The sequence below is a fragment of the Thermobia domestica genome, chromosome 14, assembly GCF_964235325.1.
Source record: "Thermobia domestica chromosome 14, izTheDome1.hap1.1, whole genome shotgun sequence".
NCBI classification, from domain to species: Eukaryota; Metazoa; Arthropoda; class Insecta; order Zygentoma; family Lepismatidae; genus Thermobia; species Thermobia domestica.
Genome location: NC_137467.1, coordinates 121358520 through 121382550, shown reverse-complemented (window position 1 = coordinate 121382550; position 24031 = coordinate 121358520). Strand labels below are relative to the sequence as shown.

At 36.5% G+C, this 24031-nt stretch overlaps 1 protein-coding gene across 3 annotated transcripts in view; it reads left to right on the top strand.

Annotated features, from left to right (window-relative positions):
- LOC145670304 (uncharacterized) overlaps positions 1 to 24031 on the top strand; it is a 35549-nt gene that overhangs the window by 3429 nt on the left and 8089 nt on the right. For all 3 annotated transcript variants that reach the window (XM_081738776.1, XM_081738777.1, XM_081738778.1), the window contains exon 2: positions 16081 to 16241. The gene's annotated coding sequence lies outside the window, so the exon portion shown is untranslated. The remainder of the gene's footprint in view (positions 1 to 16080; positions 16242 to 24031) is intronic.

The following is a 24031-nucleotide window of genomic DNA, read 5'->3' as shown; positions in this document are numbered from 1 at the left end:
GCCCTTTCCTGTGATATACAACATCGTATAGGCTAATCCAAATTTTTATTTTCAAAATAAAAATTTATCAAAAAAGTACATATTTTAAAATTTTGAAATTAGTTCCATGAATAGATAGTATTGTTGTAAAGCATCTGGCAAAATATGAATTTGGGATGATAATGGGTTCATTGTTAATAAAAATTCAAAACTAATACTTATTTTTCAAGAATACTCTGTACATATGGGAATAACAGAAGAATACTAAGTTTTACACTTTTGTGAAAATAAAAATGAACACTAATTTGAAGAAAGTACAAATGATTTCATAGTAAAACTTCAATAAGTAATGGGACATGTTTGCCACTTGAAATTTGAAAAAGCCACATTTGTTCGGCATACATCACTTTCAAGGAGAACATAACTTCTTCCATCAGGTGTTACAGGATTCACATTTATCAGAACGTCCAGCCGTCCACTACAGACATCCATAGAACATCGGCGTTTCTTGGATATGAGAATGAAGGAGGTGGCCAGGTGGATGAATAAAAGTTATTTTTACTTCATCAAGTTCTTCATTTTTCTGTAAAACATACCCGAATCACCAATTTCCTTCATAGACAGCGGTGACATAGCCTGATATGTCTTCTAATTGAAGTTTATTTGGAGATTTTGACACTTCCTTTCACCAACCCTGCAAAGCATCTGAAAAGTGTTTCACCAATAATGTTGATGTAGTTTTGGGAATGAATGCATCATATTGTTGGGTTCCTTTGATAGTCAATGTTTGATCGAAACGACTTTCCAGGAACATTTCAGCTTCAGTATATTTCTCTTGGGTTGAGTAGGCAAAATTTACTTTGGTAATGTTTTCTACTGCCCACTCAAAAAGTTGTCTTGGGGTTTGAATTTGATTGTCATAGGGTCCTTGCAAACTAGAACGACCTGCCAGTCTCTTTACTGAACCCCCTACTCCATCGCAAGGCCCTTTGCTATGTGCTATAGCCGAGAAGTACCACCCTCGTTTCACTTTAAAACCTGCCTCATGAAAGCAGAGGTTCAAGAAGTTTTTCTTATTTTTGTATTGCGCGGTAGACCTGTCGGAAAAATAAATAAGGTTGTTTGGAAGTCTTTGAAATTTGGATGTTAGAAATGATATGAGTTTTTTTAAAGGTGTAAACAGCAACTGCATTGTGCTTTAGGTAATCGGAAACAACTACATGTTTAACATCTTCAACTTTGTTTTTCTGTTTGAAATATAAAAGGATGGATTGTGACCTGTTTGCTTGTCCAGTGGTAGCTCTATGCTTTATCTTGTAGCACTGTACTATAATTTTCAGAAAACTCACAGATGACAGCAAATTCTGATTCTTTGAGATTTTCTTTTGTGTAGTTAAGGAAGGCTCCCTTTTGCTTGGCAATCAACTCATGCCTACCCGCTAAAGTTGCTTCAATTCGTTTGGCTTATTTACGCTCAACATCCTTATGTAACAGCGAGGTTATGAAGGATTGGACATATTACTTGAAGCTGCATCTGAACCAGTACTCGGTTTCCACTTGCGAGAAATTTTGAGGGTTCATCGGGCTCCTTAATTACAAGGCAAAAGTTAGATTCAACTAACACAGATGATTCGACATATGTGAAAACGTCACTGTGAAATTCACGTGGCATTTGTGATTACGATTTGTGGCATTTTCGCATTGTTTTTTTTTACACCAATTCTTCTGGTTTAAACCAGCCAGCCCTGTTATTGTACCAGTTCTATATGTATACTTTTTACAAACAACGTTTATTTACAATAACATTTTTAATTGTGAACTTGTATTAACATGGTGTCCACATTCTGGAAAGTCAGGGAAAATCAGGGATAGTCAGGGAAATCACAAGAAAAGCTTGCCAAGTCAGGGAAAATGCACAAGAAATTGTACGATCAATTACAAACATTACAATTAGAAAGATTTCTTGTATGTTTTGCAGTTGATTCCTGGAGGGACAAACACCATATGTTGATGGAAATGTACAAGTATTTTTGTATTCACCTTCTGATGCTTATCAGAAGGTACTTTCCCGCCTTCCTAGCGGCTCATTTTTTTCTTCCGTTTTTTTTTGTTTGTTTTGTTTTGTTTGTTTGCTTTTTACTTGACAGTAGAGTATTTTGAATCTCTTCGTGGTTTCATACATACTTTATTTTCATCTTTTTCTAACACCTGTACTATAGAAATACCAAGTCAATATTTCAGGCTCTTTGGTAGGCTAAGCGAAAAAAATTCAGTTGTTAATATCAGTTGAAATGTTTCGCACGACCTGAGCCCAATAATGAAACATACCAAAACTGAGGGCTTGTCTAGATACTTAATAGATTGTTTCGCGTGGCCTGTACCCAATGATGAAAAGCAACAGGATGATTCAAAAGACTTGCACCATAAACTACATCCGTGAACATGTGATTGTGAGTCAATGATGCAGGCATAATGGGCTTGCTTATTCCGTGAGCGCTTGCTTCCCGTAAACAAACTTGGCCTAGCTGTCAGTCCAAAGTCCTTATCAGTTAACTATTCCTTTGAGCACAGTGTTTTTTTATATAAACAGGGCTCCCACTTGTCCTGTTTTCCTATATTTTGGAAATTTGTGACAATTATTATAGGACAAATATATATGTCCTTTATTTCCTTTATTTTTCAAGTGCAGTCCCAATGATGATTTAAATTGCTACATATTAGCAATATGCTAATTGTGTCTTAGGATTTTTTCTGAGGGACTAGAATATGCATATGCCTTTATGAGCTATACATATTTGCTAATTTAATTGTATTTAAATTTTTCTTGTATAGATCATTAGTTTACAATGCCAAGAAAAACTCGATTTTGCGATCAGTGGCTAAGTGATCAGTCCATATTTATTTTATTATTATTTTTTTAAGGATACAGCAGGTCTACTAAGTTTAAAAAGTAAAAAGATACTCTTATTTTGTATTAATCTAAATCTTGTTTCCGGTTGCCCTTGGAGGTGGAGGGTGACCTTTTCTTACAATACATTTATATTTTTTTCTGTGCTTCAGAGCATAATATTCTATTGTATCTACCTATCTACATAATTTCTAAACCGCAAAAGTTGGACCGCTTTGTAGTTACTAACATTGATATACTTACGAGATAACAGGTGCTGATAGTAAACTGTTACCCCAATTTGATTACCATCACTAATATATGTACGAGCTTTCGAGAACTAACTCACTGTTCTCATCATCAGGCTTAGATGGGAGAATAGGATGGGTGAGGGCAGCACGGACGATGATGTGAACAGTGAGTTAGTTCTTGAAAGCTCGTACATATATTAGTGATGGTAATCAAATTGTGGTAACAGTTTACTATCAGTACCTTTTGTCTGGTAAGTATATCATTGTACGTAATTTCTAATTTCACTTCCAAAAATATTTTAGATGCCTTTCTTTGCATTGCTTCAGAAATTAATATCACTTTCTCTTTTTGCAGGTTTAAGTGGGATGTCAACTCAATAATCTGACCTTATGAGTCATCATAATGGCTAATAAGTCAACTTCTTTTAATGATCAATGGCTTGATGAAAAGTTGTACCCGGAATTTTCATGTTGGATTGGACGTGTACATGGAAATAGTGGATGTGCGTTTTGCAAAGTATGTTCAAAATCATTCAAGCTTAGTAACATGAGACGAAGAGCAGTGTCCTCTCATGCTAAAGGACCTCAACATCTTAAGAACTTGAAAGCTAAACTCATGCAACCTGCTGTCAGTGTGTTTGTGCCTTCCAGTTCAACAGGTCAGTCATCAGGTACAAGTGACTGTAGCCAGGAATCTGATCAAACTGTGTGTAAGCATAAAGATGATCAGCCAGAATCAAGTGAAGGAAGTGGTGAAATCAATAGCAAAAATAAAGAGCGTGGTTTACATTCATACATACAGACCGAAGAAGTTATGAAGGCAGAAATAATATGGACTTTGGAGTTGGTTGCAAAGAAAATATCCTTGAATGCTTGCCAGAACATTAGCCAAACTTTCCAGTTGATGTTTCCTGACAGCTCTATTGCTTCCAAATTTACCCTTGGGAAGACAAAAGCCTCTTATCTAGTAAATCATGGCTTGGCTCCATATTTTAAAGATTGTGTTATGGATAGAGTTAAACAGGCTTCAGATTATGTCATATATTTCGACGAATCTCTGAATAAAGTAGTTCAGAGAGGCCAGATGGACCTAGTCGTAAGATTCTGGGATGTAAATCAACAAAAAGTTTCTACATCATATCTAAGTAGTGTATTTTTGGGACGGGCAAGAGCCGATGATCTTTTGGAGAGATTCAGAGAGGGAATAGGTCTTTCATTAGACAATTTACTGCAGGTTTCCATGGATGGACCAAACGTAAATCTCCTCTTCAGGGAAAAACTAAAGAGTGAAATGTGCCAACGAAATCCCGATGGAAAAAGTTTGATAGACACTGGTGTTTGTGGACTACATGTTTTGCATGGTAGCATGAAAAATGGGCTAAAGGCATCACAGTGGCATTTAGACGAGACTCTTAGGGATATGTATTACCTTTTTAATAACAGCCCAGCTCGCCGGGCGGAATATACTACCATTACAGGATCCACCGATTTCCCAAAAAAGTTCTGTTCTATCAGATGGCTTGAGAATGTGGATTGCTTGGAAAGGGCTGTGAAAATTTATCACAATGTGAAGAAATTCATACAAGATTCTACACTACCTAGTTGTCGGCAACAATCTTCTTTAAAGGAACAGATGAAAGACCCTCTGTTGAAGAGTAAGTTGGCTGGTTATAGAGTTGTTTCAGCAGAATGTGAAACTTTTCTTCGAAGATTTCAGTCTCCAAAGCCACTAATGCCTTTCTTGCACACAGCACTTTTGGACTTAATGCATAGTTTATTGGCTCGATGTGTGAAACCAGAAATATTGCAGCAAGCTGACTCTGCTCAAAAACTGATGTCTTTGGAACTTTCAAATGAGAACCTTCTTCCTTCAGCAATGATTGACATTGGTTTTGCTACGAGGAAAGTATTAAGAGAAACCGTATGTACAGACAAGGAAAAAGCAGAATTCAAACTTGAGTTTCGCAAATTAATCATAGGTTTAGTTCAGAAGTTGCGTGAAAGAAGCCCGCTGAAGTACAGGTTTGTGCGTGGTGTCACTTGTTTTGCCCCAAGTATTATTTTGGAGCAGCCATCTCTAGCAAGAAAGAGAGCGCAGATTGTTCTTGAAGACCTTCACAGTGCAAACAGGATTTCGTCAGATGTGGCTGAACAGGCAAAGAAACAGTTCAGTGTATTGTGTGTTGAAGCACAAGGTTCCTTGAAATCATACTTTTGCGAGTTTACTGCAAGACACGACGATTCTGTAGGATTAGATGAGTTTTACTACAAGATGCTAAAGGATGATGTCAAGTTTGCTAGCCTTTTGAATGTAGTGAAAATTTGCTTGATAATGTCACATGGCAATTCACCGGTTGAAAGTGGTTTCTCCATCAACAAATCACTACTTGTAGAAAATCTTGTAGAACACTCTCTGGTGTCTCAAAGACTTGTGCATGATGCTATCAGCAGTGCTGGGGGTGTAGGTAATATATCCATCACCAGGAGCTTACTACAGTCTGTAAAATGTTCCAGACGAAGGTACCAAGATTATCTGGACAAACAGAAAAGTGTACAGCGCGAAGAAGAAAAGAAAGTTGTAGAAAAGAGAAGGATTAATCAAGAGCTAAAAGATTTAAATGACAAAAGACAAAAGTTGCAGAATAACTTGAAATCAGAAGAAAGTGCTCTTCAAGCAAGAATCGATGAGCTGGAAAAGAAGAAAGGCAGTTTGTAATATGGAACACTTATTAAAAATATAAACTCTTTTATTCCCCACTTTTATGGATAGTTGTGCAATCATAAGTGAGAAATTTTCATGTGAACACATTCTCCATATTGTACAGAAGACGCTTTATTATTATTATTATTATTTTTTATTTTAAACCATGATATTTTTCAGTTTTATGTCAACATGTGCTAATATAATACATTTTGTAAACTTGTAAATGTACGTTAAAAAATCTTTCTGTATCTTTGTAATCTTGTGTGCATAATGTGTAATAAAATGTAATAATACGACAGTAAATAAGGTGAGAGTTGGCTGGCTATGGGGATGGTGGAGGCCAGAAAAAGTCAGGGAAAAATTGGAAATGCAGTCAGGGAAATTGAGATGGAATTTTCTGTGGACATCATGATTAATATTATTTTGAAGTTTAAAAGTATCAGTACTTTAACTTGCTTTAAGTTAGTTTGTAAAGTGTGAGGTAATAAGTATAGCCAGCGGATTACATGGGTCGGTATGATACGTTTTAGACCCATTACTGTGCTCTTCATGTTAGTGTTCGGATTTATTCCCACAAAAAAATAAATGCATTCGTGTATTTTTTAACTAGGTACAGGGTATTAATGAAAATTAGTGTTAGTTTCAAATTTTTTTTAACAATGAACCCATTATCGTTCCAAATTCATATTTTGCCAGGTGCTTTACAACAATACTACCTATTCATGGAATTAATTTCAAAATTTTAAAATAAGTACTTTTTTGAAAAATTTTGAAGTAAAGGTTTGATTTTGATTTTGAAAATAAAAATTTGGATTAGCCTATAAGATATTGTATATCACAAGAAAGGGCATGAAAAATGCTGTAAAATGACACCTAACCAGCTCGCTAGCTCAATTAGGAGAGCTGCAATTCCAATTTCAAAATACATTGACCATGCTATTTTGGGCATTTTTTCCAAACTTTACATAGCCCTATCTTCAATACCGGTTGATACATAAAGTTGAATTTTTTTTTCTTAGTCTATATGAATAGTAACCCTGTGCAAAATTTCAGGATAATCTGAGGTGGTAAGGTAAATTTTGATCTCAAATTGTGTTGATTTGACCTGGAATGGCTCGTACGACCTGGTGTGAATGAGAAAAACCTCATTCAGGACGGCTGGCCTTTTTCGACCGAGGGCCCCCACCGGATTATTTTTTCTTATTCAAGTATCACCTCTGTTTTCCTGTAGTTGTTTCCACAACTACAAAAGCGTCTTTACGACATTCACTAATTATGAGTTGTATGTTCACTCCAGTGATGGCTGTGTAGCTATTGGTTTTCGAACTGGCATTTCATTGATGAATGGCATTTAGTATCTCTCCCAAATACATCGACGGCTCCCGAACTGGTACTAAGACTTATATAGTGATTCGTTGTAAACGATCTCGTTTGTGCGTATACTGACGCGCCTGCTCCATACGGACGCTTCCAGTCGGGACTTCCTGCTGCGCTCCTGCCCTGTCTCGTGCTTTTTAGTAGTCACCTAGCATAAGTTGGTTCGTGTTTTATATGCTGCAGTTTTTATGCCATACGTTCACACAGTATTTATATTCACCACAAATACGAATAACGAACCGTAATCACTACTAAGTGAGCCAGAGTTACTAACAAGTGATTTGGGTAAGAAACTAAATAATACGCTCATTGATGGTCAGCAACTATAAGTTATGCAACTCAGCATATCATAAGAGTAATGTTGGTAGCCAGACGCTTGATCAAATTCCAGAAAGTTACACAACTTCTCATGTGTGTTTTGTAGTGCGCCTTGAAAATGGCATGATAGATTTTAGAGCGGAAAAAAATGTTAGGAAGGCAAAGCATGTGAACACGTAAGAAAACATTTTCAAATCTATTACTCAAACTTACCTCTTCCATGCATTATTTGAAGAACTTCTAGCTTCGTAAAAAAAATATTAGTTCTAGAACATTCGGGAAACAAATTGATTATACTACTTAATTTACTAAACAAATATTTGGGTACTTTCTTTTTTTTTTTTTTAATTTCATTTTCTATTATTTCTGGTCCGATGTTATATACTACATACAGCACATAATTTGCATATAACAGTAACCACACTATTATATATATTTTTTTATAATGCAGATCACATAGTCAAATTCATTATACTATAGGTCAGGACATAATTTAAATGCAACAACTATAACTACATTATTATATACTGTAATTTTGTATTGTGTAGTTTCTTATAATGCAAATCCGTAGTTAACTTCGTAGTACTGTAGCCTATGACATAAATTACATGCAACAACAGTTATCACTTTGTACCCTGTTACGTTGAAAATCTCAAATTGAGAGCAACTGTGTGCAAGAACTTTTTAAGAGATGTTTTGCATCAATCCAATCGAAAAACAAATTCTTGAGCCTCTTTTGTAAATCAACATACACTCGCTTTGCTTTCTTTTTCGGCACTTACCCGCTTTCATACTGCAGGATAATTCTCTCCACTGTCGCGCAGTCCTGTTTCAGGCACTCAACCAACTTCCATACTGTGGGATGGCTGTACCCGTAAGGCGGGAAAATTTATTGCTCCAATCTTTGCATAAATTATTACGTGGGTTCTCCAAGAGTAGCCTGATCCACATTCCAATTTTGGGGAGGATTTCTTCCCCTCCCACCCTCCTTTATAAACCGGATACGTACGTTTGATTCAAAATAATGAATAAACTCTTCTGCTTCTGGAGGAGCTATTTGCTTGAAAGCAGGGCTGGCTGGCTTAAACCAGCTTTTTTTTTTAAAAAAATAAAATAAATAAAAAGAATCTGGTTTAAACCAAAAAACGAAAAATGTAAGTGTTCGTAAAATCTTGATGAACACACACTTGTGGATTATCGCGTTTCACTCCCGTATATTATTCGTATTATATTCAGACCTAAATGCCCCAGTACTCAGAGAGATTATAGTACAAAAGCATTTAAAAAAAAAAAAGTTTATCAATGTTTCTTTTGTAATTTTTTTATAGTTCGTTATTATTGTTACGCAGTTGCAATCAAAGAAAAATTCTAAATATTGTTTCGTTTTAATAATGTTTACTATTGATAAAATACATCGAAATGCCATACTTTTTTGGGGATGGAAGGAGGGGTTATACAAACCCACGAGAGGTATTTATTCAAATCAGAAGTATCTTTGGTATCTATTTATGTATAAATGGGTCAGAGCGAAAGTGGACTCAAATAATTAATATCTTTATTCACTTTTCTTACTGATGTGCAAATTAAGTCTTATTTCTTTAACTTGGACTAATAAAAGTCGTAGTAAACTAACTTGGACTAAATTAGTTCTTCTGTACTCTGCAGTATTTTGTAATTGCCCATATGTAATTCAGTATAATGGTTTCACTTGTGTAACTGTGTATCTTTTAGTCCTTCTGAAGTGACTCTTGACAATTATATTAACATGTAAAGATCAATACAACGCATTTTATCAGGAGTCCTTCATGAGTGAGTCAGCAGACGTATCCATTTGTGGCTAATTAGTCCCAGTTTCGAGTTCATATGGAGGACAATTTCTCTCGGATGTAAGACAAGAAGCGGTTTGAATTCCGCTTTAAGCTTACGAGAGCCTTTCTAGCATAACCTGGTTGTTGCATAATAACACCAAGGCGAAACAAACTTATTTCTCTCCATATGTGATATAAATACATAAAGCAAATTATTTAAACAAAAAAAAGGCGCTTCCAATTCAACCGATTCTTGCACAAGTTACACACACCTCTCGTCGCCTCTTCGTATCTACCAGAGCCGCACACAGTGGCGCTCTCCGGTACCTGCATCGGAAAACGGCGACTCGCTACCGATGAATAATGTTTTTCCACAACTGACGTTTCGAATACGCACTAGAGGCAGCGGAAAAACAGGGTACGCCTTCTATTTCTATGTTTTGCCCGGAATCGAAGTAACTCCACGTATCTTTTTACTGTAGAGGGACTAGTAATTATTTGGATAACTATTGGATAACAGAAGATGCGTTTTGTTTTAGATATTATGTGTACCATATTTACCAATTTACTTTCTTTGTTTTGATTTTTCTTTGATGATGTAAGCTGTATTTTGTTGCTGATTCATTTCTTCATTTACGAGTATGTACACATTCCAGAAAGGTTAAACGCATTTATTATGGCTGTTTTGAGGCAAAAAGTTTCTAAGTCCAACTTCGTGTATCTTCGTAGACAATTAACCAAAGATCCCAGGTTTGAGGCCATCCAACTTCGTAATCGGGAAAATGTGTACAGATGTTTTTTTCTTCTTCTTTTAAGTTAATATGATATGTCGAAATGTTATTATGTGTAGAAAAAGTAACATTGATTGAAATACTTAATGATGTTTTGAAAATATGTATACATTAGAGCACATGCTGGCTTTGTCATTTCTGTTTCTTTTACGAATTTTCGAATGCCATCCAGTGTGATATATCTTTCCATTTGAAATTTTTCCGTTGACCCTCAAACAGTGAGCCTCCGTGGCACACGCACTATGTGTTAGAAATCATTTCCGAACTCTTTCTGGAAAAATGACCTAGATTTAGACTTTACTTTATCGTACGGAAAGAAATTGAACTTCCAGTTTGACTTGTCATCATTCGTGACCCCTTTGGTGTGTCAGTATGGTATAAACGTTACCATTCCTTATTTCTTAAGAGCTTTTGAATGCCACCCAATTTGACATACCTTTTCATTTGAAAGTTTTCGCTGTCTTTTCTTTTATTGGAAATGTTCTTTTACGTATGGAAACATAAATGACAAAGCCAGCTATGTTCACATGTATACTTAGTTTCGAAATATTGTATCGTTCAGTTTTTCAATCAATTTTACTTCTTTTCTATACTTAATAACATTTCAACATGTCTTATTATACTTAAAAGAAAAATATATCTGCACAATTTCTGCCGATTGCAAAAGTTGACTTGGAGGCTCGAACTTTCCACCTTTTGGTTTACCGTTTCCGAAGATACCCGAAGTTGAACTTGGAAAAGTTGTGCCTCAAAACAGCCATAATCAGTACCCTCCAACTTTTTGGAATAAGGTGTAGATACCTGTAAATGAAGAAACGAAACAGCAACGAAATACAGCTTACATCACCAAAGAAAAATCGAAACAAAGAAAGTAAATTGGTAAATATGGTACACATAATATCTAAAACAAAACGCTTCTTCTGTTATCCAATAGTTATCCAAATAATTACTGGTCCCTCTACAGTAAAAAGATACGTGAAGTTACTTCGATTCCGGGCAAAACATAGAAATAGAAGGCGTACCCTGTTTTTCCGCTGCCTCTAGTGCGTATTCGAAACGTCAGTTGTGGAAAAACATTCATCGGTAGCAAATCGCCGTTTCCCGATGCAACTAACAGAGCGCCACTGTGTGCAGCCAGTGAAGCAAGCACTGGTAGATACGAGGAGGCGACGCAAGGTGTGTGTATGTAACTTTGTTATGCAAGAGTCGGTTAAAGTGGAAGCACTGTTACGGAGATATACAGAGGTTGTTCAGTTTACAATTGGTCAATTTCGACTTACCTAAAAATTTAGAAGAATCCATGGCGCCAGTCCGTAACTGCTCAACGTGTTTCCCTTGGTTCCTAACAATAGCCCGTGCACATCTTTCCAAAGTCCTTCCACAGTTGTCACACGCCGTTTTCCCAAAGCCCGCTTCAGCAATCCAAATCCACAATTGTCCATAAGACTTGCATCTGGAGATTTAACAGGTACCTCATTGAAAGGTATCACCTGTATACCACTTGCCTCCTCCATCTCCCTGTAGAATGTGAGGGACGATCGTGAGGTATGTGATGAGGGCTTGTCCATGTGAATGCGCACCAGGTTGGTGTCATTTCCGTACATTGTTGGAATCTCAAGCTCGTAGATCGGCCGCATGATCTGCTCCTGAAAATACTGCGAATTTATTTTGCAGTTCTTCGCCACCCTACGAATCTTCAGTTTATCTCGGTAATAGTAGCCAGTAACGACCATGAACCCTTTTGGGAAGGATTCTTTACAGACACGGACCCACCTTCTGAAGTTCTTGGCGCCTTTCTCTCGGTACATGATGGCTCTCGGTTTGCCGCAGTCGGAAAGGTAAATCCATGCTTCATCGAGCGTTACGACTTACATCCACCTTTGTTTTTCTAGATGGCATTCGTACAGCTTCCGGGCGTTACACTTTCGTTCTTTTTGGTGGGCATCCGTGAGAAGATGGCCGCGAGCTTTCATGACTTTTTCCAGCTTGAGTTGATGGTGTAACGTCCGGCTCCAAGTCCCCAAAGACACGTCAAGACGATTAGCCACACACCTTTGTGTTAGCGGATTTTCTTACATTGCCATTTTGTGAAGTTTCCTCTGCATGGTGGAGGTGGCCTTGGTGCATTCCCGCTTCCTAGGCAACTTCGTTGGTGATCCAAATGGTGGAGCTTCGTTGCCCTTGTACTTTTTAATAACATTTTTATTCCACTTAAACTGATGTTGCAACCATTCTTCTTGCACTGTTATCTAATGACAGAAATACTAAAGTGGGCGTCATAAAGAGCCGCAACATAGCCTTCCCAAAACCGGCTTAGTTTGGGTGGCATTTTGGTCACAGAGCGGAAACCCACACACTTGGAAACAACACAACACTCACAACAATAGTCTTGTTTTGTGCGTTATTGTTGTCCGCGCGGAAAAACAATTCCGTTCCCAGGAAGCCACTGCACAATTCTGCAGGACGCCACGAGCCAGGTCAGGTGAGTCCATTCTGCCCGGAACGGGGAAGGAACGAAATTGGCCAAACGTAGGCTGAACAACCTTTGTATTTGATGTTTCTGTTTTAAAATGGACATAATCGAAGCAGACGAAGAACAAATGGAGAAGGAACGCAAGAGAAAGGAGTGAACTCTGGCAAAGAATTGTTTGAAGGGGCCCTCACCTTGAGGTAACCTTTTGGGTTAATAACGACCCAATTTGGATCAAGGGCCGATTTTACTGTCTTACTAGGAAAGACACTTTAGCCATTTTTTCATACCTTCGGAGTGGTTTGAGATATCAAATTGCTGTAAACACATTATGATGTTTATGTCTGTTGAAAATCATCTTCGTAATTGGATGTGATATTTATCTAAACACTTTTTCGAAATAAAGTCTTTGAAATAAGTTAAATTTTCAATTCCTTTTAAACTTTGTTTCTGCTCATTCGAAACACGTTACGTGGTGATCATAATGTTCGATACAAAGGTGCTTTGGATGTGTGTGTGTACCCCGTCGGTAACATCTGCGTAATTATTATTGTAGAACCCTCCCAAAATTGTTTAATTTTAGATATTTCTGATATTGTACCGTCTTCAGTTTGCAACATTGCATAATAGGTTTAAAATTGTAAATTCTCGTTTTACCTGATTATTTGAAATATTCCATAAGCTGACGTAGTAGAATTTGAAAAAGTACAACTTTATGCTTGGTTGGCAATACTGTTAATCTGGTGGTATTGAAGAGGTTAAACAATATCTCCCAGTCGATATTTGCATGGTATGAAGTTCCAGCTTTTGTGTCTATTAATTTACAAGTTGTAAGTGCATGTCAAGATAAGTGACCACTCTATTTACTGTTGGAATTACTAGTTTAACATGGTCAGTAATCTATTTATATACTTCCGCAGAAGTACATAAAATTGATGTAAGTCTAAAGTTATTAATTACATACTTATTATTAGATTTAGGTATCGGGCAGACTAACGAGGATTTCCATTTATCAAGAGAGGTGAATGTTTTAATGGAAAGGTTGAAAGCAATCCGTAAAAGATGTTTAAATATGTCAATACAGGCTTTGATTATATACGAGAGTAGTCCATCAGATTTTACAGCTGTTCTGGACTAAGGTTTCTATTGATATTTAAATTTCGTGTAAATGAATTTCATTCGCACGCAGCGATCCTATGATTTCATTCGCTTTACTTGATAAGATGTATGCCATAGTCACACTCGGGTCTGATGGAGAGGATACAAATACGGAAGCCGGAGGCCAAGTATTGAGCAAAAGTATTAGCTCTTTCGTCATTATGATTGAGGTCTTGCCCTTCAAACTGCAATGTGCATCCAGGAAGATGTTTAGTCATATTTTTTAAGTAGTTTCAGAGTTCTTTAGGATTAGTGTTAATATTTTCTTCCGAATTTTGGATAAATGAATTACATATTGCGTTGGTGTCTTTTTAAATTTCCTTATGCATTTTTTTTTTTTTTTTTTGTAGAAGTTAATTTACTTGAGCTGGTAAGTTTATATTTACTATGATACTTCTCTTTCGTTTTTTTTTTTTTTTTTTTTGTTTTTTTTTTTTACAAAACTTCCTTTGTAAACCAGCAAGCATAGTTATAACGTGAGCTCCTTTTAGGCAGAATATTTGTATCAAATATATTATAACTAACATCATAAAATTTTCTCACTAAATCGTTAACATTATCATATTTTTTAAAGCAATTAAAATCTACTAACGAAAGTCCCGGATACAACTTGAAGAAGTCTACTTTTGTAAAATTGTATTCAGAGATGTTACTCTTCTGCTTCACTTTGCTGTCAACTGTTATTTGATGTTTATTATAATGACGATGTGATTCATATCTTCTTCAACTAAAGGATATGATTCGCTACTGACTCCCACTTCTGACATATTTGACAAGACTAAATTTAAGGTCCGATTAAATTTATTAACAACATTGTGTAATAATTTTAAATTATAATAAGTCATAAAATTACTTAAAGTTTTACATTTAGATGTACCGTTTTCAAAGTTAAACTTACTGAAATTATCCCTTACAAGTTGAAAAGTCGCCATTCAGAAGAATCGAGCTGACTTGAAAACAGTTAATTTCAATTCGGAAGTGAAAATGAAATTAAATTAAATCTTACGTCCCACGGTTATGCCGGCCAGGCTAAAGGAGACGATGGTGATGAGAAATGAATGGAATGGTGAAATGAAGAAAGTGGGAGGGAACCCACGTACGCGGTGTTTGTCCACCACAAAGTTCACTTTGCGCGAGTGGGGATCGAACCAAGGACTCCATGCACCATTGGTAAACGCTCTACCACCGAGCCACCGCGGCTCCATTTCAATTCGGGTAAACAATTCATAACACTCAATGTCAGATTCAAGTGGGAATCATATTCACAAATAAGTATTATTTTACCTCCTGCTTTAAAATGAACGATGGTACACAGCTCCATGACGTTATCGACTACACCAAGAATGCATGATCGTTTAAATTAAACTTTGTGTAGTTGTTTACACGACTAGGATATGAACATACGCGAACATTTTTTTCTAACCTACCAGCTTTTTAGAAACAGGACGTGTAAGTGTCAGAATTTCGTGCAGTTAACGAAGCCGTATAGTAGTTTTCAGAGGTTAACACACACACTCTAAATCATATATTAGAGCCAGTGTAAGAGTTGTATCATACACTCTTTAGAAAGGATCTTAAAAGCCTTAGTGGGTGGTATAGAAAATTGACCTATTAGCGTTCTCCTCCCACTGCATGGTAGTGTAACAGATATTTTCTCCGAAATTCGGAGTTTCCAACAAAATTTGAACTGGACGACAGCTCTCGGCGAAAATAGGGAATGAGCAAAAGCTGATCTTCTCTGTCACATGAATAAAGAATGGAATGTCTTAAATATTTTGGCGAAGAAAAAAAGTAGTCTGGAAACTCCAAGTGCTTGATGTTGCTTTGTTATTTGACACTTTCAACCTGCTTTCAACAGAATATTTCTTCTGTTGAGAAGGAACGACCCTTATATGCAGGCAAGTTGGTCAATGTTTGTTCATTTTCCCCTTCTCTGTATAGAAAGAAAGAAAGAACCCACTTTGTAAGTCATTAATCATAGTGTAACGCGGACCAAAACTATGGCAACGTCGTTGAACATACATTAAGTTAGTGTTACTAGTAAGAGGATATGACTGTTCGGACAGTTCCGATTACCACTGACTAAGGTTTTTAAGATCTTGCCTAATGAGTAATACCATCTTTTGCTTGAATTTTGTAAATATATGTAGGGTTCCGTCACGATTTGTGTACGTTTAGGACCATAAGGATCCATTTATTTGAAAATCGTGATTTTTTTCTTCCTTTTTTGGTGTTAATTTGTCATTGTACTAGTGTTGTTAATATTTAAGGTATGGTACATATAATTTTAAAAGAAGATGGTTGTTAACTTGATTAAGGTATATATATTTATTACAGGTTAGCTGTAAAAGAATATTCTACGCATCGCTTAATGTGTTTTACTTGGATAGAAGCAATGTGATTGCTTCCAGTTGACCTGATTTACATACTGCTGTCTTTCATTTTTCTGAAGAAGAATGAAGATTTCCAGCTCAGGAAACGACTAAAATTGTATCAAGGTATTATATCTATGTATAATTTCAAAGTAGTTATAGATTTATTAAATTTAATAACCTTAAACAGGCTGAGAAAAGACCTGAAGACTATGATTGTGAAATTTTCGCGTAGGGAAAAGGGAACTCAGTATGAATATACTTTATATTTTCCTTCTGTAATAATTATTTATCTAATGTAAAACACTAATATTAAAAACATACTATGAATTTTTAGGAAGCTGCTGTTTCTTTCAACAGAAGTAATTTTAAGAAAAATTGTGGTTTCTAGTTTGAAATAGTGACCAATTTTACTATATACGAAAATAAATATAAGTAATAAAGAAAAGCCATTTACAAAATGACGTTACGATTCTCATTTCTGAGTACACTAGTTGTCCACTGCCGACTCACCTGACTACACTAGCGATGAGCAATTGTTAACAATAATCGAGAGAAACGCGGGAACGCAGTGCTTTCAAGAATCGAACGTTTACTGGATATTGTTTTTCCATGAGTTCGGTAGGCCGTCATTACCTTGAGCACTTCCTCGCGACACACCTAATACACTGGCCACTTTACATACACTTGTAGCAACTAACCGCTCAGCCACAATTTGGCTTCTTTGAAACTCAGAGAGGTGTCCATTTTGCATCACCACCATCTGCTCGCTTTAACACGTGTTTCCGTTTACCTAGCTTCATGTGCTAGAGATGATTCTCTTAACACATCACTAACAACGGCTAGGCGCTGCAACTTGACTACTGACCTCACATATTTTACGTGTTGCAAACTACAGGTGTTACCATTATTTTGAGATCTGTCTATATTTTGTTAAGGGTTGATTGATTTAAATCAAATTTACTTTGCTTAAAACAGAAATAACGTGCGGTATTTTTTGACTATTCTGGGACCCTAATCAAATGCAGGCATGAAAGTCGCATCTTAATCAATATCTCATTTTTTAGATCAAATTTAGTAGACCAATAAGTTTAAAAATATGCTTGATTTAGTCACTTCATATTGCATAGGAAAATGAAATCTTTCAGTTGAACGTCCCATGATTTTTCCCTTTAGGCTAAGGGAGTGGATGATGATGGATAAATCGGTGGAATGAAAATGTAGAAGGAAACGGGAGTACCCCCAAAAATTCACAGATAAGATGATGTCCACCACAAATATTGGACAGGAGACTTGAAGAGAAATCTTGAATTCTTTTAACATTCAGTAGTTACAATGTTTAGTTTAGAATTGTACATATGGTGGTGGAATTGTGTTCACAAAAGCCGAGACTGGCTTTCAGAGACAAGTTTGAGAAAATGACTAGATCCATACGAATTCTCTTAGGCCTGACTCATTTTCCCTGCATTTTTGTCAGACAGGGGTAGAAATTAAACGATAATATTTCGGTATGCATATTGTAATTTCTTTGTAGATCAAACCGTAGCTGTCATACAGGGAAATACGGTAATTTCAAGTCGCAAATTTGATACAAGATTTATATTTCAAATCTAGAACGATTAAAAAGAAAGAGATGGAAGCAATATCATTATTACATAGACCACAATGATTAAACATCTTTTTTATCCGACTTGTTAATTGTTTCCCTGTCAGTTTGGGTGTCCTCTTGTCCAGTTACCTTCATTAGAGGCAAAACCAAGAAGTCATTTACCAAAATACTACCGAAAGTAGCAGGGTAACCGCAAGAATATTTAAACACATACTGGTATTTTTAGTGATATATATGTCATCCTATCCATCTTTTGCATAGGAAGTTGAGCGGTCTTCGTTTCTGAAAGGGTTCAATATTTCAAGAAACAAACCGAAATAACATTTGTTTGCAGTGTCAGTATTGCAACCTTCATGACACAGTAATCTTATTATATGTTAGAATGTAGTAGAGAATAAAACAAAACTTGAAGTACTGATATGCGTTAATACATTTTGCTGCGTATACTAGTGTTTCTTTTCTTTCTTTCTTTTAATGTCGAGCACTTAAAACAATTATTCTTTCAGCGAAGCAGATAAAGAATTTTGTAGCATACTTTCTGTTGTAGTGTAGTTTTTGTAAGTAGTATCAAGTAACAGTGAAAAGTTCTACCACAAGTAACTCTGTAATTAGTATTTAAAATAAGCATGCGAATACTGATGAAGGTTGCTTATGTTTCATCATGTAAAAATAACCTTTCCTGATTTTAAATTAATGTGAATCTTCCGATGTTAATCATACCAGTCCTCTTCAAGGCAGGAATGGGATTTAACATTTTAGTTTTCTTTCATAAATGTTTACCACTGTTTTCCTGTCATGAAATTTATTGACACTATTTGCTGTGTCGCTCTAGTACATAATATACCAAATATACAAACATGTTGAAAACCCGTGAACTGCATACTTCACTCATTGTCTTCATACATAAATTAGCAAGCGAGACGTCTCATTCAGTGGAGCAATATCCGAGGGATAATTCTTTGGATAAACAGAGTTGTTAAAGGCAAAGAACTACGTTTCGAACCCATTCCAGAGATGATGATTTATTAAAAAGAACGTTCGATTGAGACATAATGTATAGCAGGGGAAAAAAAGTGAAAAGCAAAATCGTATGCCCATTCAGGAGCTGAAATCTTGGTGATTGTACACAAATAAGTTCAGACCATAAATACATTTCCTGTTCCCTGAAATTCTCATTTAGTCTTTGGGCTAGGATCTGCAGTCAATTGGGCTTCAATTAGAAGTGTAACAACCTATTTCTGCACAAAGCAACACAGTTTCAATCTAATAAATAATACATTGAAGAAATTGCTCTGGCTTATCTGTATACTTTTTTTATTATATTGTAATTAACCACACCATTTAAGGACCTTGCATCTTTAAGGATTCAGAAGTAAAGATCTTATTGAATTTTATTATTAAGTAAAAGCAATCTAATTTAAAATGATTATATGTGATCCATCCCCTCGTGATATTTATCTTTACGTTACTATCTGCCTATTTCTTAATAAGTCTAAGATATTCTTATCGAAGACATTTGACGGTCTTATACAACTTTGGGGTTGAAAAGGACTTTGAAATATTGAAGAATACCCATATATCACACAAATAATAACCAGGCCGGTTGCAGGTTGGGGCAAGGGAGAGCGCAATTGCTCACCTGGATTTTCGAAAGGGGTTCAGTTCTTCGAAATACATGTCGAAGCATAGATTTGCTAAATCACACGCTATAGGATTTAAATCATTAATATTTTTCTGACCAGAATATGTACTTCTTTATTAAAATAAAAATAATTCGTAACATTTTCAATAACGTGACGTTATCTTCATCAGACGATAATTGGCGCATATGTTCATATTAACCCTTTCGTGCATGAATTATGTTCTCATTGACATATGATGTTGATTTTTTTCTTACAAAGTGTTCTTGATGTACTATGACATGTAAAACCGAAAATTTTGAAATTTGATATTTTCTTAGCAGAATTTAATCATTATCTTTATTTGTCCACTTGATTGGACCTTTTGCATTTTGGGTAAGATAATCATTTCTGAATTGTGGTACATAAAGTTTGCAAAATTACACTAAAAATAAATGGAATAAAAGTTAAATTGTAAAAAAAACTTGCCAATGTGATTTTGGTACAAATAATAAGACTTAAAATTCAACATATTCATCAAAATCGTACATGTTAGCACTTCTCCATGCCCTTACCCAAATTTTCACCACCAACCTTTCGGCTTCGTGGGTGTATATTGGTTTATGATAAGTCTGCCCTTGAATGGCATGATTTGCCCTTCAATGCATTCATACTCTTCATTATTCACAGCAAATTCGAATCTCTCCTTCAGTTTATTCAGTACATATCGCAACTTTTCTCCATATGATGTCAAACCGGTTTACTGACATTACGTCAGCTACAACTTTACAACGTAAAACTTCATCTGAAGACCAATCCTGTCGTCTTCTTGGGTAACAGATAAGTGAGTACAAGATTTATTTCAAGAAACACTTTGATTTCACCTGAGTCAATCCAAATTGTTCCTTGCCATTTTGATTTGCACACACATTGGTCTGAAACAGTCATTTACAAGGTCATCTGTAAATAACTGCGAAAACAAATAAATTTGTTCATTTCTTGTAATATTTACATTTTTATTTCCAAGAAATGGAGAAACATTTTGGAAAATTTGTTGCCACATTTTGATCACCTCACTTTTGCTTGTTGTTGCCTTTGGTTGCTTCTAGTCAGAGAAGGATCTTCAATTTCTTTTTCTTTATTCGCTGATGTTGGTTCACGTCTGTCATCCTCAACATACTGAGTAACATATGTTCATGGCATTTTGTGTGTACAGGACTACATGTTCCTGATTTCAGTTTGATTTCAGGAAAGATGGTCTTTTTGGGAGGTGTTCTGCACATACCAATTTTGTCTGCATAGCGTGTTGGAGTCAAGTGTGGTGACACCAACTAAAATCGAACCCAGATTTCACATATATATTAGTCAGAAGTATTGATGAGGCTCATTGGTTTCCACAGAGGCTCCAATTATATATTTGAGAGTGACAAGCAACAGTTTTTGCAAAACCAATCATATCTCCAATAGATGCATGAAGTCCACTACAGTGGACAGATTGTTGAAGACAAATGTGCTTCAAATGCATGCTGTCCACTACATGGAACATGTCTGTTTGGATGATTTCTGTAGATACAAGAACAAAACCTGATAATATCATGATGACAACTTGTTTCAGACATAGTAACAAAGAAAATTAAAAAAAAAAAAATCTCACTTGCTTGGCAAGTCCTCCGTAGAAGATGTCAGCAGATAAAAAAGAAGAAGTCACCACGTTTCAAGCATGCACCATGACGTCTCATCCCTGCTTTCAGAGTTTCAAGATAGGTGGCAGAAAAATTCAGATCGTTAGGCCATCCAGCTAACTTCTTGTAAAAAAGAATGCACTTGGGTTGCGGGTGGAGAGTTCCGACAGACAATCGTTACCAATCAGCAGTGTCCACTCCAGTGGACGTTCTGCACGAAAGGGTTAATTGTAGGTAATATGTAGGTACCTACATTAATGTGAACATATATACATATGCGAATTAACTCTGATGAAGATAACGTTACGTTATTGAAACTATCACGAATAATTTTAATAAAGAAGTACATACTCTGATCAGAAAAAAATATTAATTATTTAAGTAATAATTCCCGAGTCAAGATGGATAGAGTTAAATGTAGGGTTTAATATATTTATAAATATTTTGCAAGATTATATATACTGTTGTTAATGAAGGTATACAATGTGCATAAATAAAATTGAAGGTCTTGCTGCAATAAGGAGGGAGCTCCATTTTTACTGTTTTGTTTTCGGAAATGTAAAGCATTTTAACAATTCAAGTTTTATTCTAGCTCGAACAATGCAACCAACTACAAACAGTAAACCTTTGGGAACTAGTAGGAGTAGATAACTCCTTTTTAGGTCAATCGCTTGAGCTATTTTGGGAAAAAGAACGGGTAAATACTGCAAACCGTCGAATTTGAAGCTAATTTCTTGTTACAGCAAGCTCCTCAATTATTTTTGTACTTTTTTTTTTTATTTCTCAGAAATTAAGTACACTGTATAATTCTTATATTATATGAGTTCAACAACTTAATCCGATCGGAATCACAGTTGGTACGATGGCAGACTTTGACGTGCTGTATAAGCGTGAGAAATATTATTTTGTTGATGCGTACGGTTCCCCAATAATGACTAGTTGCATTTTGCATCATATTTTCGAAAACAAAAATCCATTTATATGTAAATCATACGATCGGGATCAAATTTGGCATGGTGGCAGCCCTTGACCTACTACAGAAGCATACGCACTATTATATAAAACTGCGCAATAATTTAGATAACAAACCCATTCACCGAACTCATCCGATCGGGATCAAATTTAGAATGGTGCTAGAGTTTGACTTGCTATGTAAGGATGTGAAATATCAGGTTGTTTGCAAAGTATTTAGCCTTTGAACGTCAAAATTGAGAAGACATTTATTAGGATGTGAAAATAACAATATGAAACCACATATGCACCATTTTGTTCGATGACCTGCCATTTTCATACAGTATCATAATTCCGTTGCTATAAGACTTCTCTTGTCTTTTTGGTCAATTATGACACATATGAGCCATGGTTTTCGTAGGCCTCTGTTGAAACTAACTTAACGCCAGTGAGTTCTGCAGGGTCTGAAACAAATTATAATCTGACGGTTCCAGATTCAGGCTATATACTGGATGCATTACACCCTTCCAGCCAACTTCTTTCAGTTTCTGATTGGTCATTTCGTCCATTATTTTTCGTCACTCGTGATTAACTGTTTCTCAAATGGGTAGAGTTCATTACGTTTCAGTAGAGATTCGTAGATGAGAATTCGATCGAGTAAATGCTTGTGAGTTACAAGGGTCGTTCAAGGTTGACCGGGATTTTCGTACGTAAATAATCGATGACTAGCCGGATCATGATGAAACTTGCGGATGGCGTAATGTATTCCTTCTCGAGTAACTAGCGCCCGGCATGACGTATTTGGCGCATGCGCAGGAGTTGCAGCTAACATGGTGGCAAGCAGTGTGTCTGTGGAGCAGCGGTGTGTAATCAAATTTCTTGTGAAGGAGAAAGTTAAACCAGCTGAGATTTTCAGAAGATTGCAAGCACAGTATGGTGAACAAACGATGTCACGGACAAGAGTGTACGAATGGTGTGAACAGTTTCGCGAAGGACGGGAACTGGTGACAAATGAAGTGCATAGACACATTCGCCCGACTGCAGTCACACCAGTAAATATCGCACGTGTTGAGCAAATGATTCTTGAGAACCGGCCAGTAACAGTGCGAGATATTGCTGCCGAGGTGAATATCAGTGTCGGGAGTGTTGAGACAATCATTCACGACCACTTATTCTTCCGCAAAATCTGTGCAAGGTGGGTTCCCCACCAGCTGACATTTGATCAGAAGTGGACACGCATGACGGTCTGTGAACAGCTTCTGAATCAGTTTCGAGCCGAAGGTGATGAATTGTTGCAATCCATCATCACGTGTGATGAAACATGGTTGCACAATTCAACCCCAAAGACCAAAAGAAGCAGCATGGAGTGGCGGCATAAAGGTTCCCGCATAAGAAAAGCAAAACGCAGCCGTCCGCTGGAAAGATCATGGGAAGTGTCTTCTGGGACATGAAGGGTGTTATCCGTGTGAATTTTCTGGACAAAGGGAGCACAATTAATGCCCAGTATTACTCCACATTGTTGAGTGGTGCTGTACGAAAGTCCATTCGCAAGAAAAGACCTGGTATGTTGTCTGAAAATGTCATTCTTCTCCATGACAATGCAAGCCCTTACACGGCCAATGTGACAACAACAACTCTGGCCGAAATGCGCTGGGAAATTCTGTTCCATCCCCCTACAGTTCATATTTAGCCCCCAGTGATTATCATTTGTTTGCACCCCTTAAAGACATTTGGGAGGGAAGAAATTCACGACAGATGAAGCACTGCGGAACGATGTCCTCCAGTGGCTACGACAACAACCAAGTTCTTTCTACGTCAAAGGAATCAGGTAGCTGCCACAAAGATGACAACGGTACCTCGGAGAATACTTTAAAAAGCTGACATAGTTGGGTGCTTCTTGTGCTCTGTTTCCTCTGAAGAAATAAAAATGCCGCTCAACCTTAACGACCCTTGTAGATCATGTGGCATCCGGACGTCGAGCTTTTTGTACCCAGTTGTCTCTAAATGGTATATCACAGTTTGGTGATGAATATTTAGGTCATTGGCGATGCCGTG